The sequence below is a fragment of the Athene noctua genome, chromosome 2, assembly GCF_965140245.1.
Source record: "Athene noctua chromosome 2, bAthNoc1.hap1.1, whole genome shotgun sequence".
NCBI lineage: Eukaryota > Metazoa > Chordata > Aves > Strigiformes > Strigidae > Athene > Athene noctua.
The window spans coordinates 166,219,007-166,235,303 of NC_134038.1; the positions used below are offsets into that span (position 1 = coordinate 166,219,007).

The 16,297-nt window shown below is 46.2% G+C and overlaps 1 protein-coding gene across 2 annotated transcripts in view; it reads right to left on the reverse strand.

The window, feature by feature from the left end:
• PTH1R (parathyroid hormone 1 receptor) overlaps window positions 1–16,297 on the reverse strand; it is a 125,984-nt gene that overhangs the window by 75,713 nt on the left and 33,974 nt on the right. The window lies entirely within an intron of this gene.

A 16,297-nucleotide genomic window follows, 5' to 3' on the forward strand; every position in this document is an offset into this window, starting at 1 on the left:
TGTCAACATAGGGTTAAGGCACATCAAAGGCAGATGCCAGCATGGGTTTGGTCAGGAAAACAGTCCCTCAGTGAGGGTAGCTGCCATGGTGGGGATCAGGCTGCTGTGACTACGGTGTGCCCATAAATGTATGTCAGCGGGCTTCCTATCACCTAAGTTTAGAGGTCAGTGTGGAGAAATAAACATTTCCAGGGTGCGAGGGATCACCTCCTGAACTAGATATCGCCCAAATAAGGCCTGTTTGTCTGCACTGGTGGTCGGCTATCCAACTGTGTCTGAGCATCTCTGCAACCACAGGAAGGATATTGGTTATGGACCTCATCCAGAGCAGAACGTGTTCTTCCAGCCAAGTGGTAGAGAATTACGCTTAGGAAAGATGCTATGGGTCTGCATGGGTGAATCAGACTGTCCGACACTGTTCTCTGCCCCTGAGGTGCGTGGGACAATCCACGTCCTTGCTGGCAAACTCTTGCATCCTCTAAAAGAGGATGGCTGCAGCCAAACTGTCACGTAGGAATGATGCGTGATGCACAATGATTCTGAGCGAGGGAGAGGGCTCTTTCACCCAGGTGAAAAGTATTCAAGGAACCATGCTCAGCGTTTAGTGTCCGAGATGATAGCCATGAACCCAGAGCCAAGACCCTTTCTAGTTTTTATATATATAACTTATAGTGGTAGTCACTGGGTCTCAGTCACTGCTTTTCCAGAGCCAAAATCAGAACTGCAGTGTCCAAAAGCAGGAAGCTGTGAAAAAGAGAGTCCAGGATAGTCTGGTTTGGTCTCTATTGAAAATATTTTTAGTACATGGAGGTTTATTCTTCATTCTGAGTTCTTACAGCAAGACACAGGTTCAGAGCCACAGCGCAACCAAGAGCTGCAGCTGCCTAGATGAGTGCTGAGAGTTTAAATAGCGTTGTGTATCCAGGACCGGTATCTAAATTGATTGGGGGATTCAGTACAAGCTACAGACTCCTGGCAGGAGAGGACATGTGAATTACTGTGGCTTGTGCAGAGTGTTTGGGGTGGCCAGCCCTCTGAGACAGGCTGCACACAATCCCATTGCTTTGATGCTAGTCTGAACTTCTCCTTGGCTGCACATAGGCAAGTGCAAACAGACCTTCAGAGCAGGAAAGGGAGGATGATGGGGAGGGGGGGGGTTGTTGCATGAATTGGGGAGGACCTGAATTTCTGGCCTGGCAGAACCTGTTCCCAACACCAGGACTGAAACGCAGAGCCCTGCTCTGGTGCAGTGGAGCTCTGTGGCGGGTGGCATGGAAGAGCATGGCCTGGTGGGATCTCCAAGGGCGGCTGTAACACAATGCACATATTCTCTACAGCCCTGGAGCATGCCGGCACTGCTAATAGCTCTGGAGGAGCAGGCGTGCCAGCATTCCGTGGCTGGTGCCAGGAAAGCCTCACCGAGTACACAAGGAGTTGGCTCCCCTCCTCGATCACATTAGAGGCACTCTCAGGTCTTCCCAGATTTTGCTGCAGTAATACATCATTCCCTTTGTTGTCCACAGGAGGCTTTGCAGGTGGCGTGGGAGGTGGGCCTCTTGGGGGAGGTCAACCCTTGCACTTTCACAGTGCACTGAGCCCCTTTCCCTTCATCCCTGCTAGCATTAGAACAAATGTGCACAGGGTGGATTTCCCCATCCCTGGAGGTGTTTAAGAGTAGGGTCGACATATTGCTTAGGGATATGGTGTAGTTGGGAACTGTCAATGTTGGGTTAATGGTTGGACTGGATGATCTTCAAGGTCTTTTCCAACCTAGACGATTCTGTGATTAGACCCACTGATTGTGGAGCATCCAATGCTAGAGCACCAGAAACATGGTTTCTATTCCTTACTGTGCTGGGTGAGCTTCCCCTCTTTTCCCCTCTTGTACAGCAGGGATGAAATCTTTTCTCTGACACTATCTTCTTTTATGATCTTAGGCAGATCATTTAATGCCTGTGCACTTCAAACATTTTATCTCAGTGGACTCCTGAAGTCTTTATGATAGTTAACAGGTCCATAAATCATCTTCTGGGCCACAAAGATTGTCTGCTGCAATGGAAAGGGACATCTATCTCATACTGAAATTAGTGTGTGTTAGAGAGTTTTTATCCAGATGACTAACTGCCAGTTACAATATGTGACAGTATCTCCTGCATCCTTGGGAGAAAAAGTGCCAAGCAAAAAACACACAGACAACAAAGGAAATTATCTCAGCATGTCTGAGATCTCTAGGACCTGAAGAACAGAGAAATGGAAACAGCTTTTTGCCTGCAGGAGTACAGATTTCCTTAGGACTCAAGGAGATCCTGGGAGCATGAATCCTTCCTGGATCCTAGTTCTGGGATGGTGGAAGAAAGACCCTGCAGGAATAGAGGAAACTTTCCAGCCCACGTTTAAGTTTCTGCAGCTGTGACTACTTTTTTTTTTTTTTTTTTTTTTTTTTTCCTGAAGGAAATTTCCCCCCCATTTCTCTGGGAGCCTAGATGCTTGCCCAGGACTTTCTGAATATTCAGCCAACCCGTTAGATTAGGTTGATGCTTTTTGCATGTGGATAACCACCGGCCAGAGAAGACAGGGATGGGCTAATCCTGTTTGCTGTGAGTCACTGCAATAAGCACAGGCAGCAAAATACAGCCACTCAGGCAGTCAGAGCCCTCTGGGTCCTGTTGTGCCAGAGGATGCTGACACCGGCAAGCTGCCGTTCCTGGAGAGCAGCTGCAGAGAACTCTCATGGTATTAAGCTTTCCAGGAAAACCAGGTTTCTCTTGACTATGATGTCTGTGTCCATTATATTAACTGAGATCACTGTGACAGTAAAAAACCCTGCAAATCAAAGGAGTTTCTAGTAGCAACGAAAAAACCCAAACCAACCCAAAGACCTGTTTTTATTTTGAAGGTGTCCAACCTGTGCCCCATATAATCCAGAAAAGAGTTCTTGGCTTGTGCCAAGATCTCTTCTCTTGCAAAAGGCTCAGGGTAAATGAAAGGTGTCCCTCCATTTCTGTGTCCAGTGGCAAAGCCTTGGGTGATGGCTGGGTGCAGGCTCAGCTTTCCTTGTAAGTGTGGCTTAGGCTCCTGCTTCCTACAGACATTGATTATTTTATTTCAAGGAGGCTGTTTCTTCCCCTGCCTCCAGACTCCCCCTCACCTGGCTGAGACCCACAGCACTTACTCACTCAGGACTAGTGTGGACAAGGATGTAGTGACTCAGTCTGCACCCTCTTGTGGGTCCTGTAAACAGGCTGGCAGGGGGGTAGAAAACAGTTAAAACAGATCATAGAGGAAAAACATATTATTACGGTCTTGACATATCACACTCTCTTTGGTTTTCCCACCCTATTCTCCAGCCTCACTGCAGCTCCAACACATTGGTTCTCCTCTGAGACGTTGCCATGCTCCCACCACCCCCAGCTGAGCTTCTACCACCCGCTAGTGGATGCAGACAGTGAGCCATCAGGCCTATTCTCATTGAACAGCATCCTAAATTGGGGCCTGGGTAAAGCCTGGGCTTGTGTACCCTTATTTATTGGACTAAAATTTGATGCTGTTTATTTGGCAGTAATGATTTGTGGCTGTTAGAAAGTTGCCTGGTTTGCTGCCCTCTGGGGAATAGAGAGAGACTCTCCTTTCCCTGTTCTGAGGCCAAAAGGCTATTTAAAAAATAAAATTAAAAAAAAGTCCGATGCCTTACAGAAGTCTATGCAGATAGGCTAGATCAGTGGAGCAGATGTGATGGACCCTTCATTAACCCAGGCACCTTTTAGCCTTTGCCCTACTGTATGGCCAACAAGGACTGCCAAGAGTGTACAAATCACTGAAGAGCAGATAAGACTGGCAGCCACCTGCAGATACTTCAGGAAAGCTGTGAGGTTACCTGAAGATGACATCCTGGGATAGCCATTTTCAAGAGCTGGTTTCCAACCCCTCATCATTAGGAACTTCCAGGCTGAGGTTACAGATTCTCTCCAGCCCTAATTCCCTCCCCGCCTCTCCAGATCACATTTTGTAGTTGTAATCCTGGAAATATTTGTCTTCAAATGTCCAGTCCCCTGGATCTGACTGCAGCTCTTGGTTTCCATACTTGTAACAACAGATTCCTTAGTCTGGTAAACCTCTGACGATTTCTTAATGTCTTATTTTGTCTCCCCGTTGAATTTGCTCAGAAAATCCCCTTGATCTTTTGCTATGAGACACAAGACAAATGTCTCTGGGCACCTTTTCCTCATAGGTGTGTCATTTCTCAGCCCTGGCTGCAGATTGTGTGGTGTTTTTACTCCGTGAGTCAATGCTCATTTGACCGATCTATGACCCAAGTGACTGATTTCAGTCAACAGTCCTGATCCATACTAACCATAAACAGAGACAAGATCAGGCTTAGATAAATTTCCATGAAAAGCATAAGAAGTGGAGTAAGGTAGATTGTCAGAAAAAATAACACCCCCTACTGCTAAGCCCCAATGGGACAAACGGGATGGATGTCCAGAAGCCAAATTCTCATATCGAGTAGGCAATGGTGTACATTACCCAGTAGACATAAGTTGATGCAATGTAAGTAGGCAAAGGTAAGGGTAAGGTTTCCAAAAAGGGTGTAAATGACTTTGGAAACAAGCCAGGGACAGAAGTCTAGATCTGAGCGAAGGTCTCTTTCTCCACACACCAGAAGCACCTTTGCATAAAGCAGCATGAAGAAATCAAAACTGCTATAACAAGGGTGTGCAGCAACACCTGGTGGGATACAGTGTGAAAAGGAAGGTAGATATTCTCAGTTATAGGTCTCTCTAGGATATTACAGGGATACATACCATGTAACTTTGAGCATCTAGAGCTCAGATATCTACATTCAAGCCCTTCGAAGCCAATGAGGAGAAACAGACACTTTATCGCCATGATTGATCAACTCTATTTTAAATGTCTACTTCTAGGTGAACCTAAATAATGCCTCATGTACATTGACAGCATGAGCAAGATATCCATTATCTATACGGATACAGAAAGACACTGTGGGTGTCTACATGAATCCTGTGCAGCGTGTTTCTCATATTCTTTGCATCCCCAGTCTTTTTTTCTACACAAAAGTGGCAATAACAATATTAACATCGGCATGTTCTTTTGCATTCAGCAGCGATTCTGAGCGCTATGAGGTGTCAAATTTAGAAATAGATTCCCAAGACAAAACCCAATTGAAAGGATGCCAAAGCATTATGTCATTCCTAGGAACTTGCAAGGCCAGTTCATAGGGAATCACTCGTTTGGATCTAGGTAAAATGCTTTAACACAGGACTTGTTGCCAGGACTTTGGGGTCTTCCTTTTATTCTCCCTTGCTGGTGGGGCTGTGGTTTTTGGCTGTAAGGAAAAAGGCACAGAGCTAGTTGAAGACCAATTAGTTCTGCAACAAAAGAAATTGGCACCATTAGGACTGTTGCTGTTTCTTTGTACTCTTGCAGGTTTTCATTACAAAAAACTAAATATGCTCACATAAATACTAAACAAATCTGCTTACCCCGAATATCTGTGGTTGGTGTTTTTTTTTTTTTTTTTTTTTTTTTTTTTTACCTAGGCATACATTTTTACTCTCTGTGAAGGGAGAAGATGGATTTTATGCTTTTTTAGGAAAAAAAAAAAAAAAGTTTTTTTTCCTATGAAAAAAGCTTTTCAATGAACATTCCTGTTTCATCAAGAAGCCATTTCTCATTTGGAAAAAAAATGCTGAGGGAAACATTGTGACCGGTTGCTACAATGCATCTTGCCACTTCAGCAGGGTGCTTGCAAGTTTAATTAGCAGTTAGGATAATAATGTACTGCGTGATTCTCTGATGTGAAAAGCTAGTAAACACCTGTTGGAACCTAGTTTCTTCTGTGGCTTCTGTGTCATGCTGGGGCTTAGCAGTCTTTTGAGATCTGCAAACCCTTTTAATCATGGTGACTAAAGATGATCTTTTCATCAACAACACAGCAGTGTTGACTGTGAAAAAGAAATTAATTAGTGAAGAAGCAGATTGCTTTCCCCTCTCATCGTCCACCTGGTAGAGCTTCTGAAATGAAGAGTGGTGTTTCCATGACACGATGTGATAAGGAGAAGGACCATCACTACTGTAACTTGGCCATTCCCAAGTATCATGGCCACCATGACTGACAGTTGGCCAACTGGTTGCATCTCACAGCCCAGAGGAGGAAGGTGGCTGAACTGAGTTTAGTATGATTGAATGCATAGAAACTTTAGATACTTTAGAAGGAGAAATGACTTATTACCAAGATAAGCAACACCTGGGCAAAGGGGGCTGAACCACATCAGAGGGGAAAATTCAAATTAATAGAGAAATTATCAAAAGAAGCAATACATAATTGTCCCACAGTGAGACTCTAAATGGGAACAAATTCAGCTAAAAGGCCCACTCCCCATCTCAGCCTGGCTGCATCACATATCCCAAGACACTGGGAGTTTCAAGGGATGCTTGCTCAAATGCAGCAAAGAACCACAGCCTCTCTTGTGGCCGTAAGGACTGGTGGGGTTTTTTTCACAGTGGTAGGTTGTTTTGCCAATTATTAAGCCTAGCATAAAGGACGCAGACATCATAAAGATGAACCAATAACCAAATTGTATTTGACACAGAAAGGTCAGTACATGGGTGAGCACTGGAGGTACAAACAAGTCAATCAGATTATACATAATTGACATATCCCACTGACCCCAACAATGACACCGTGAGACCAACAGTGGGTGGAATGAATGGTGAAATGCAGTCTACCATTGAAGGGATGGGAGACAACAGAGTCAACAAACCAAACACATAAGACCAAGGAAGCCACACACGGAATCTCTACACAGCCCACGTTTACAAGAGCCAGACCTGACTGGAGCCCAGTCCCAGGGAGGCGGGAGGTCCTTCCCCAACAGGGAACTCTGCACAGGGCATCCCCCTCACACACAGACACTGCCCCTCCTGCAAGGGGTCCCAGCTTTATCCCTCAGTGGGACACCTGACCTTTGGTCACTTAATGCAGACACCCGGGGCTCCTTTACCCAACGGCTCTGTCTGCCAGGCCGGCACCACCCTGGGGGGAAGCCTAAAGGGAAACTCACCCCCCTTTGGGAAGGGCTGTGGGAATCACCCAGATGTCAGCCTTCATTTGGGGCTTGGGGTTGAAAGCCCATAATTTCACAGGTCAATGCTCCAATGGGACAAGGTGATGGGTAGTCCAACCCTGCCCCTGAAATCAAGATTAAGCCTTAAATTATTCTGTGTCAGCCTAGGTGCATACAAACACTCAGGTTTTCCTGAAAGTAGTGCCTCTAGCCCTCTCTTCATCAGCACCAGAACTATTTAAAAATATATTTCATCTACTGTCTGTGATGGTGCTTAACAAAAATGTGCACAGTGAAATCCTGGATTTTTTCAGAAATCAAAAGTGTGGTTCAAAGGGGGTTTAGTTTCCAGCTTCAGTCACAATAAAATAAAAAACTGAGCAAAAATTCTCAACAAAACCAAAACCAGTCTCTTCTTGTCTAAAATGTTAATGGGGGAGGTGGGGTCTACAATTTCCCGAGCAGAAAATTATAGAAGTGCTCCGGTTTAGCTCACTGTCAGGTCAGCTCAATTCGAGCTGGAGTCCCCTCCTCTTGCTCATTACTCTCATTTTGCAAGGTAGCCATACTAGTTGTGGGGGTTTGCCATACCCAGCGTGACCTGAAGCTCCCTAACCATCTCTCTCACCAAAGGGAGGGGCATTAGTAGTTTTTTACTGATACACCTGATGGAGCAGTTAGAGCCACAGCGATATCCAGGTTGTGGGATCACAGCACCAGCCACCTCCTGGCTCCCATCCCTAGCTCAGTGTGCACCACAAGAGCTGGTCCTCCTGCCCCTGAATGCATGCAGGGTAAAAGGTCTGTGTGTTGGGTGGGAGTGTTGATCTGCTCGAGGGTAGGGAGGCTCTGCAGAGAGACCTGGCCAGGCTGGAGCCATGGGCTGAGCCCAACTGGGGGAGTTTCACTAAGGGCAAATGCCGGGGGCTGCACTTGGGCTACAACAACCCCCAGCAGCGCTACAGGCTTGGGGAGGAGTGGCTGGAGAGCTGCCAGTCAGAGAGGGACCTGGGGGGGATTGATAATGAGCCAGCGGTGTGCCCAGGGGGCCAAGGAGGCCAATGGCATCCTGGCTTGTGTCAGCACCAGCGTGGCCAGCAGGGACAGGGAAGGGATCTGAGCCCTGGGCTCGGCACTGGTGAGGCTGCCCCTCGATGAGTGGGTTCAGTTTTGGGCCCCTCACCCCAAAAAGGCCATTGAATGACTCGAGCGTGTCCAGAGAAGGGCAACGGAGCTGGGGCAGGGTCTGGAGCACAGGTCTGCTGGGGAGCGGCTGAGGGAACTGGGGGGGTTCAGTCTGGAGAAAAGGAGGCTGAGGGGAGACCTCCTGGCCCTCTGCAACTCCCTGCCAGGAGGGTGCAGAGAGGGGGGATGGGTCTCTGGAGCCAAGGACCCAGCGCCAGGCCCAGAGGGAATGGCCTCAAGCTGCCCAGGGCAGGGTCAGGCTGGCTCTGAGGAAGGATTTCTGTGCAGAAGGGGCTGTTGGGCGTTGGAATGGGCTGCCCAGGGCAGGGGGGGAGTCCCCATCCCTGGAGGGGTTGAAGAGTCGGGTTGACATAGCACCAAGGGATCTGGTGGACTTGAGAATGGTCAATGTTAGGTCAATGGTTGGACTGGAGGAGCTTCAAGGTCTTTTCCAAGCTAGAGAATTCTGTGATTCTGTATATGTTGGTGCATGTGTGTGTGTACATGTGTGTGCGTACATCTGTGTATGCATAAGCCAGTGTTTGTCTGCATATGAGCAGGTAGGATGGGAATCCCTTCTGGGTTCAATCCCTTCACAGGCTCCCCCAAACCCCAATCTGAATTCAGAGGAAGGGTGACATTTACACTGACCGACTGACTGAAGCCTCTGCTCCCTATGCAGCTGCAGTAAGAAAACACCTACAATCTCTTCTGATGCATAAAAAAAGAGGATGGGGTTGGACTAGATGACCTTTAAAGGTCCCTTCGAACCCAAACCATTCTATGATTCTATGACAGGCTACACACTAAGCCTGAAATCAGAACAAATTGAGTACAGAAAAGGCTTTGGCTTTTTGTGTCTGGCCACTGGCTATCCAGGCATTTCACCTATTACAGAGCAGCCACACTCTGGTTTAGGCTTCTATTTTAGCCTATTTTAGGCTTCTTCATCTCCATGACTCTTGACTGGAAGGCTCTTCAGGAACTTTGTATGTTTCTTACGATCCTCCCTTCTAATCTCCAGCCTAAAGGTATTCCTGCACATTATGCTTGTTTGTCCTGTTATTAACAATGTGTAGTGTAATAATATCCAGGGATCAATAGGCTAGACTTTTGGGGCCACTGTCAGCATCCCTCTTGCTTGGGAAAGGCATTGCTGATCTCAGACGGGTTTGTGGAGGGGGTCCTGTCTCTCTTGTGCATGTCTATGATGTGGAATGAGAAGGGATGCCAGTGCCCCTGGTGTGGCATAGCTGGGGTCGAGCTAATCCTATGATGAGCTTATCATCCTGGGCTGTGGAATAGCATGGTTGTGCCATGCTAGGGCAGGCTGTTCAATCTCCTTGCACCAAGCTAGTTTGAGTATCTGTGATTTAAAACAAGCTTAGCACACAATGCCATGCTCTTGGGAAAATGCAGCCAGGGATCCCACGGTGGGGCTCATTGGATGTTCTCAAATCTTACTGATGTGCTGAGACAAAAGCAAAGCTTTTCTGAAATCTCAGTCTTAAAGGTCCTTTGGAAAATCAGAATAAATTTCTCTGGGTAATCTGGCCTGATGCTTTTAAAAGTAATCTATCTCCAAGAGCCTTTGGGAGTGCAAAACACACAGACCATAGGGGAATGTGTGTATCTCTGTGTTTGTGTGCATGTATTATTTTCCTCTATTTGCTTTCACACTTGTCTTCACAGTTGTTACTGTGCTTTGGGAAAAAAAAAAAAAAAAAGAAAAAGATCAGACATACAAGTATAAATTGCCAGCAGCCTTTTAAAACAACATTTAGAAAGGATTCAGCTGACTAAATGCAGATGTCTCCACTGGAACTAGTCACCTTGGGATCTTTTCAGTGCCAGCGGAGATATACTTAAAATAGATGGTATTTGTGTTCATTAGTGAATAAGTTATGGCTGGGGAACCCCTCTGTCTCTGGAGCAGGCACCGGAGTGATGGGCTGCCCAGTTCCTGGCACACCTTTGGCTTAGGCTTTCTCAGACTATTCCTGGGCATGGCTCAGCAGTAGGATAAGCACCATCCCTGATATGCTGCTGGGATGGAGCCACCCTATGCTGGAGGTGAGAAGAGTTTAATACTAAGGAAAAGTCCCAATTGGTTTCTGGGCACTGGCAGTGTTTAGTTTACTAGAGCTGTCATTGCATTGACCGGAGTGCCAGGCATGATTTATCTCCTCCTAAAGTAGACGCGTAAACAGGGCACATGAATCATGCCTTAAAAGTGCCTGTTTTTCCTCAGTGGCTATAAAGGGAGCCTGGGATATGAGATCAGAGGGAGTGGTTCCCACCCTTGTCGCTGAAAGTGAGGTGGGCGAATTGCTCTCCTTCCTCCTGCACCTCTGCATCCTCTCCATCTGTCTGTCTCAGAATAGCTGTTTAAAATACCAATCCTTTTTTTTTTTTTTTTTTTTTTTTGTCAACCACTGCTCTTGGATTTTATAAAATCAACACACATGGCTTATGCAGGGACAGATGTTCCAGATAAGTCATAGCCTCCTTAACAAGTGTTTCAACAAAGTTTTCCTTCCAGTACTCTGCCAGAGCCAGAGCTCTGTGGTGGCGAACAGCAGATCACCTGGCTGGATCTGAGATTTTTTTTTTTTTTCTGCTTTTGCTTGCCCTGTGCAAAATCCACTTTGCTAATCACCCGTCTCTCCTGCAACTGATGGTGACCCTTGCACTCAACACCCCATATCCTGCCCCAGGACAAATGACTTGGTGATCCCTCCATCACAGCCAAGCCTCTCCACTACACTTGATCTTTTCAGCATGTACAAAGGCAGATTATAATTATGAGAAGGAAAAAAAACCTCCAACAAACCCAACTAAAAATTTCTCACTGTATTTAACCGCACCAGTTCTCTTCAGCTTGAAAGTTTTTCCAGAAATTCACTTTGGATTCAGAAACAAGTCAGCCACCAGTGTGCATCAACAAGCCTATAAAACAGCTAATGAGTTTTTGTCTGTTTGAAAACAGATTCTTTGTGGGGTGAGGTTGATGGAGGGTTTACGACAAACAGTGCCTGCTCACATCCTGATTTGGAGGCTAGACTAGTATGTCAACAAGAGGCAGAAGGGAAAGAATTTCATTAGAATCAGAAGGATGCTGGAGAGCTGTGAGGTGGAGGAGGAAAGTGAGACCGAAGAACTATGGGGTCATGATTATATGCAAATGGAAAACAAAACTGTGAAAAGAAACCTGAAGTCAGGCAGGTTTAGCTTGCATTTATACCCTGCAAGTGAACTCCATTATCAGCGGGAAGAAAAGGGAAGGGAAATTTAGCTATAAGAGGCAAAAGGAGTATTTCTGGCTCTGGAAATCCTCCATCTCTGCCATCAAGGAATATTCTTGACCGTCACTTTTGGACATTCTATAAAGATGCTGCCAGGAGCTCTGGGTTCAGTATTGTACTGAAAAAGGCCATTGCGCCTTTTTTTTTTTTTTTTTTTTTTTTTTGGAAACAGGATGCATGCAACTTGTCATCGCTAGCCTATGACCTTATTCTCTCCGTTTTTGGCTTTACTGACTAAATGCTCTGTGTTGGACTGCTTTCCCAGCAATCGCTAGGTGACCTACTCAGCTTATGTTTGGGGTGATCTTGTTTGCTGGGGACACTACTCTGCAGTGGCCATACGTGATCTTCTGTGATCCCAACCTTCAACTTCTGGTCATGTTGTTCAGCACTTTAGGCCAGACTGTGCCAGCACTGACACCAAAGCTGTGGCCCAGTGCTTCTGCTGACCTTCCGTGGTCATTGCTCAGCTTGGGTTCATCACACCTGTCTCCAGACACATAAGAGACACCGTGATAATCAGCTTGTCTCCCCAGGCTGATTCCATCACTGGGGGGAGAGTCCTTCCAGGCAGTTGCCACTCCAGTCAAGATCTGAAGGCACCCCTCAATCCATTGGCCATACACAGAGCAAGCTGGCTCCTGATAGCCATCCCAGGCACACCTGAAGTTGGACTGCCTGTCACACATCAGGGAAAAAAAAAGTATTTATGCAACACATTTCCAGGCCTGAGCTAGAGCTACCCAAACCCAAGTAAGTCTCAGGCTCATGTAAACGCATGACATCATTCATTTACATCTTCCCTTTATTGCTTCTCATCCTGAAGCTGGGAAAACCAGTGCTGCATCGCTTTGGAGTCCTTCATGCTATTTTTCAATGCCTACCGCAGCTGAATGACACAAATTCTCCCATGACTGGGCAGCCCCAACGAGCTGACCGAGGCACAGCAAATGGACCCAGAATTTCGGCCGATGTAAATTGAGCCACCCCACTGACGTCAGCTGGACTATGCTGGGGTAGGATCTCTTACTGAGAGACTGGTTTAGAATACCAGTGCTCTCACAATCACAATACATGATTTGTATCCACTAACGTCTAGACAGATACGGCTATCAGCACGTGCAAATATCAAATTACTGTTTCCCCAGTTAGAAATACTCAGAGGAGCACCGGGCATTTTGGTGCACACCCAGTCCTGTGACTTTTTGTTGATGCATATGTATGTGTCTGCACCTTAAATTTAGCACAGGGTACAGACTACTCTCCATCTGAAAAAGCAGATTTGATGTCTCCTGAAAATGAGACACTGCACTCTCGACTGCGAGAAATGGGCTTTGCACTGGAATAACCAAGTGAAATTCTGTCTTGAGTTATACATAAAAGCCTTCTGGTTTTTGTATCCCAGAATAGCTCATGTTAACAGATCACTGAATAAATAGTGGATGTAGTGGATGCTAGTTTTCTCTAACCGGGCATTTTGGGGACTCCGGATGCCCTGTTCATTAATAAAGTTGAATGCAAGTTTCAACTTTAAGTTTGCAAAGTCACCAACTGTTTCAATTGCTTTCCTCTAACTGACGGCTGATTTTTACAGAGCTTGCAGGCACTGGCTGGCTTTAAAGCCTCAACTAAAAGTCAGATTTGTTTAAAGTTTTCCAAAAGATTCCAAACTCCTTCAAAGTTATAGTTGCAAAGGAAAATAAATGCACGCACATACACATGTAGACACATAACCAAATAAATCTTATGTTTTTAGAAGACCAAATTAAAAAAAAAAAAAAAAACACAGCACAACACTTTTAGACAGTTTAGAAACCCCTCATGATTCAGGCTTTTATTCACAGAGCTGGAGATTAGAAAATAACTCTGGATGGAGGAGAGGGAGGGATATTACGCCACATACATTTACAATGGTGTTTCTTCCACGTCTTCTGAAATGTCTGTTTTCTGGCCACTTTGAAGACAGGAACTGGGGTAAAAAGACCACAGCTGGGTTCAGCTGAGAAAGCCCTCTGTTCTCCTTGTGAGAACTGCACAGCAAGAGCAATGACGTTCCACGATTACCTCCACAAGACACTCAGCCCTGCAGTCGCAGTCTCCTAACTCCCAAAGCAGCTGTCCCCAGTGGGTAATGAGTCCTAATTGGCAGGTAACGAGAAGGGAAACAGGCCTCGGAAGGAGAGAAGGGGAAATGTGGCCTCTGCCATCTGGAAAGCTGGTCACTCAAAAACAAAGACCTGCAACAGGAAACCACTTCTATCAACACGGTCGACAGCCTGAGACAGAAGCCAAATGTCTTTCGTTATAAAGCAGGGCCAAACTTAGTAAAGCAGATGGAGGAGGGATGAAATCAAAATGGAACAGCTTTCACTCCTCATGCAGGAGAGGATGCATCTCAGGTTTCCAGAGACTCTAGAGGTGCCTGGTGAATGTTTGCTCAGAACCTTGTTATGTTTGCACAGTACCTGAGCAGAGGATGGACGTGTTTCCTGTCCCACTTATCTCCTCCCGCCCCTTCACCCACCCTCTGGAGCTAATTTATTCTTTTCAGTGGGAACTGAGAAGGAAAACCGATAGCAACACCATTCACTTCAGGCATCAGTCCAAGAGCACTTTCCTTCCCCACACCCAATGTGACGGTGATTCAATCCACGCTGAAAGATTTGGTCACCTCTTGACATACCAGAAGAGTATCATGGCCAGGAGATCATGACTCCTGATGGTCACAGCCCATCTAGTTGGCATGTACCATGCTAATGAGCAGGTCCCTGTGTTGTGAGAAATACTTTCAACTGAGGCACTTGGTAAGACTTTCTGAACAATTTGAAATGGCAGAAGACTGATGCCATGTGGATGAGTGTGGGAATTCTGGGGCTGTGCAGCACACAGCTCAGGAGGTGAGAATGAGTGATCCAGTGCCTTGAGGAACCAGGAAGGATTTACTGGTGGGGAACATAATTCTCCTGAGTAAACTAGGTCTTTCAGTTTGCACTTTAATGACGAGCCATAGACATGTAGGGTTTATGTTTCCTTCTAAAAACACCACTGCCACAACTCAGATGCTTCTCATCTAACTTTATCTACCGCAGCACCTAAATTAGGAGCAGAGTTTTGTGGCAGTCCCCATCCACCACAAAAGACAAGGGATGGGCTCTGGAGGATGATTCAGCCCATCCTAAATCATGACTGCTGTTGGAGGAGCCTACTCTGACTCCTGGGAAAAGCTCAGCTGACTAAATCTTGACTTCAGACTCTTGGTACCTCTCCATATTGTGAAGGAGAATGCCTTCAGGTCTACAAATAGCCTTCAAGCTGTTGATTTAGATGGAAAAGCCTTCCTTACTAAAACACCACTGGCATTCTTTGGTGTATCCCAATGTCTCCCAGTTTAGAAGGTTGGCCAGCCAGAGGACAAAATGATGCAGTCCCTTGTTAAGCAAGACAGCAATTTAATGGCCAATGGTGATATCTGGTCATAAACCGCCCTCAAGGAAACATATTCTTGAGCATGTCCCCCACTAATGGGTGTCCTTGCTAAGCAACAACTTGTTTAGCTTTTTCACAGTGAGGAAAATGCTCCGCGGACTGCAATGCCTGAGTGTGGGTTCATATATATGCAATAACATATACTAGCAAAACCCAGAACCCCTGCAATTTTCATTCCAGAAATTCTCAGCTGAAAATAAACCGATGATCCCTTACTCTCCTCTCTGCTTCCAGCATGGACAACAGTTATCTACGGATCATTATTTATGTGCTCCTGACTAGTGCTGTGGCAAAACAATCCCCATTATTCCCAGCCACAGGGCAACTGAGAGAGTACTATTTGAATCCTGATGATTTTCTCCCCAAGGTCAGGTATGAACTTCCCTCTTCATAGCTGGGCTTTCTGCTGGTATTTGGGTTCAAAGTCAATACCTTCTAAAAAAACACAGACAAAAGCATCCCCAGCCAGACCTTCTGGGCATGCAGTTCAGTCTGTCACTACTGGAGTGAGGGGAACCAGCCTGGAGATCATGAGCTCATGTCTTGCTTGGATTAGGGAGGAATCCTCAAGGAGACACCAAATGGCATCCACCCATTTTGTTTTTTGCTTTTCCCGTGACAGAAATAACATGAAGCAACTGCACAGACTCATCTGGGTCCCAAATAGACTTGCCTGCTCCCTTTGCATCAACCTGTCAGGCCCAGACACACACACTGCTTTTCCACACCATTCTCCAGGGGCTTCTAAAAGAGAAGATGGCAAGTGCCATAGCTATGAGCTATTTTGAAAGATGGTCCCCATTCCCTATCCTCCCACAAGTTGTCTCCTAGTGAGCACAAAAGGTTAAGTGAACTTGGCACATGTGAACTTGGACCTGACAGGAGTTTGGAGTTTGCAACGAAACCTAAAGATGAGTGAGCTGCCCGGGTGGGATTTTTTTCCAAAAGCCTGTGTATGGTTCCCTGGTGCTGGGACAGGACACTGAGTGTCTCGCCTGATTCTGGGAAGATGTCCTGCTGAGCTGGAGGCGTTTCAGCTCAGATTCCTGTGCTTTAAAGGGCAATATCTTACTTGAACTACACAACCTCAGAAACTTGCCTTTGGCCCTGGCATACAGGAGTCTTAGCACAGGGGGCTGAGGTCTACCCAGAAGCAAAAATTAAAGCAGAGACAAACACACTGTTGTTTTCTAGGGAAAGGAGGCAAATCTAATTTTGGGACCCATAATTTTCTGG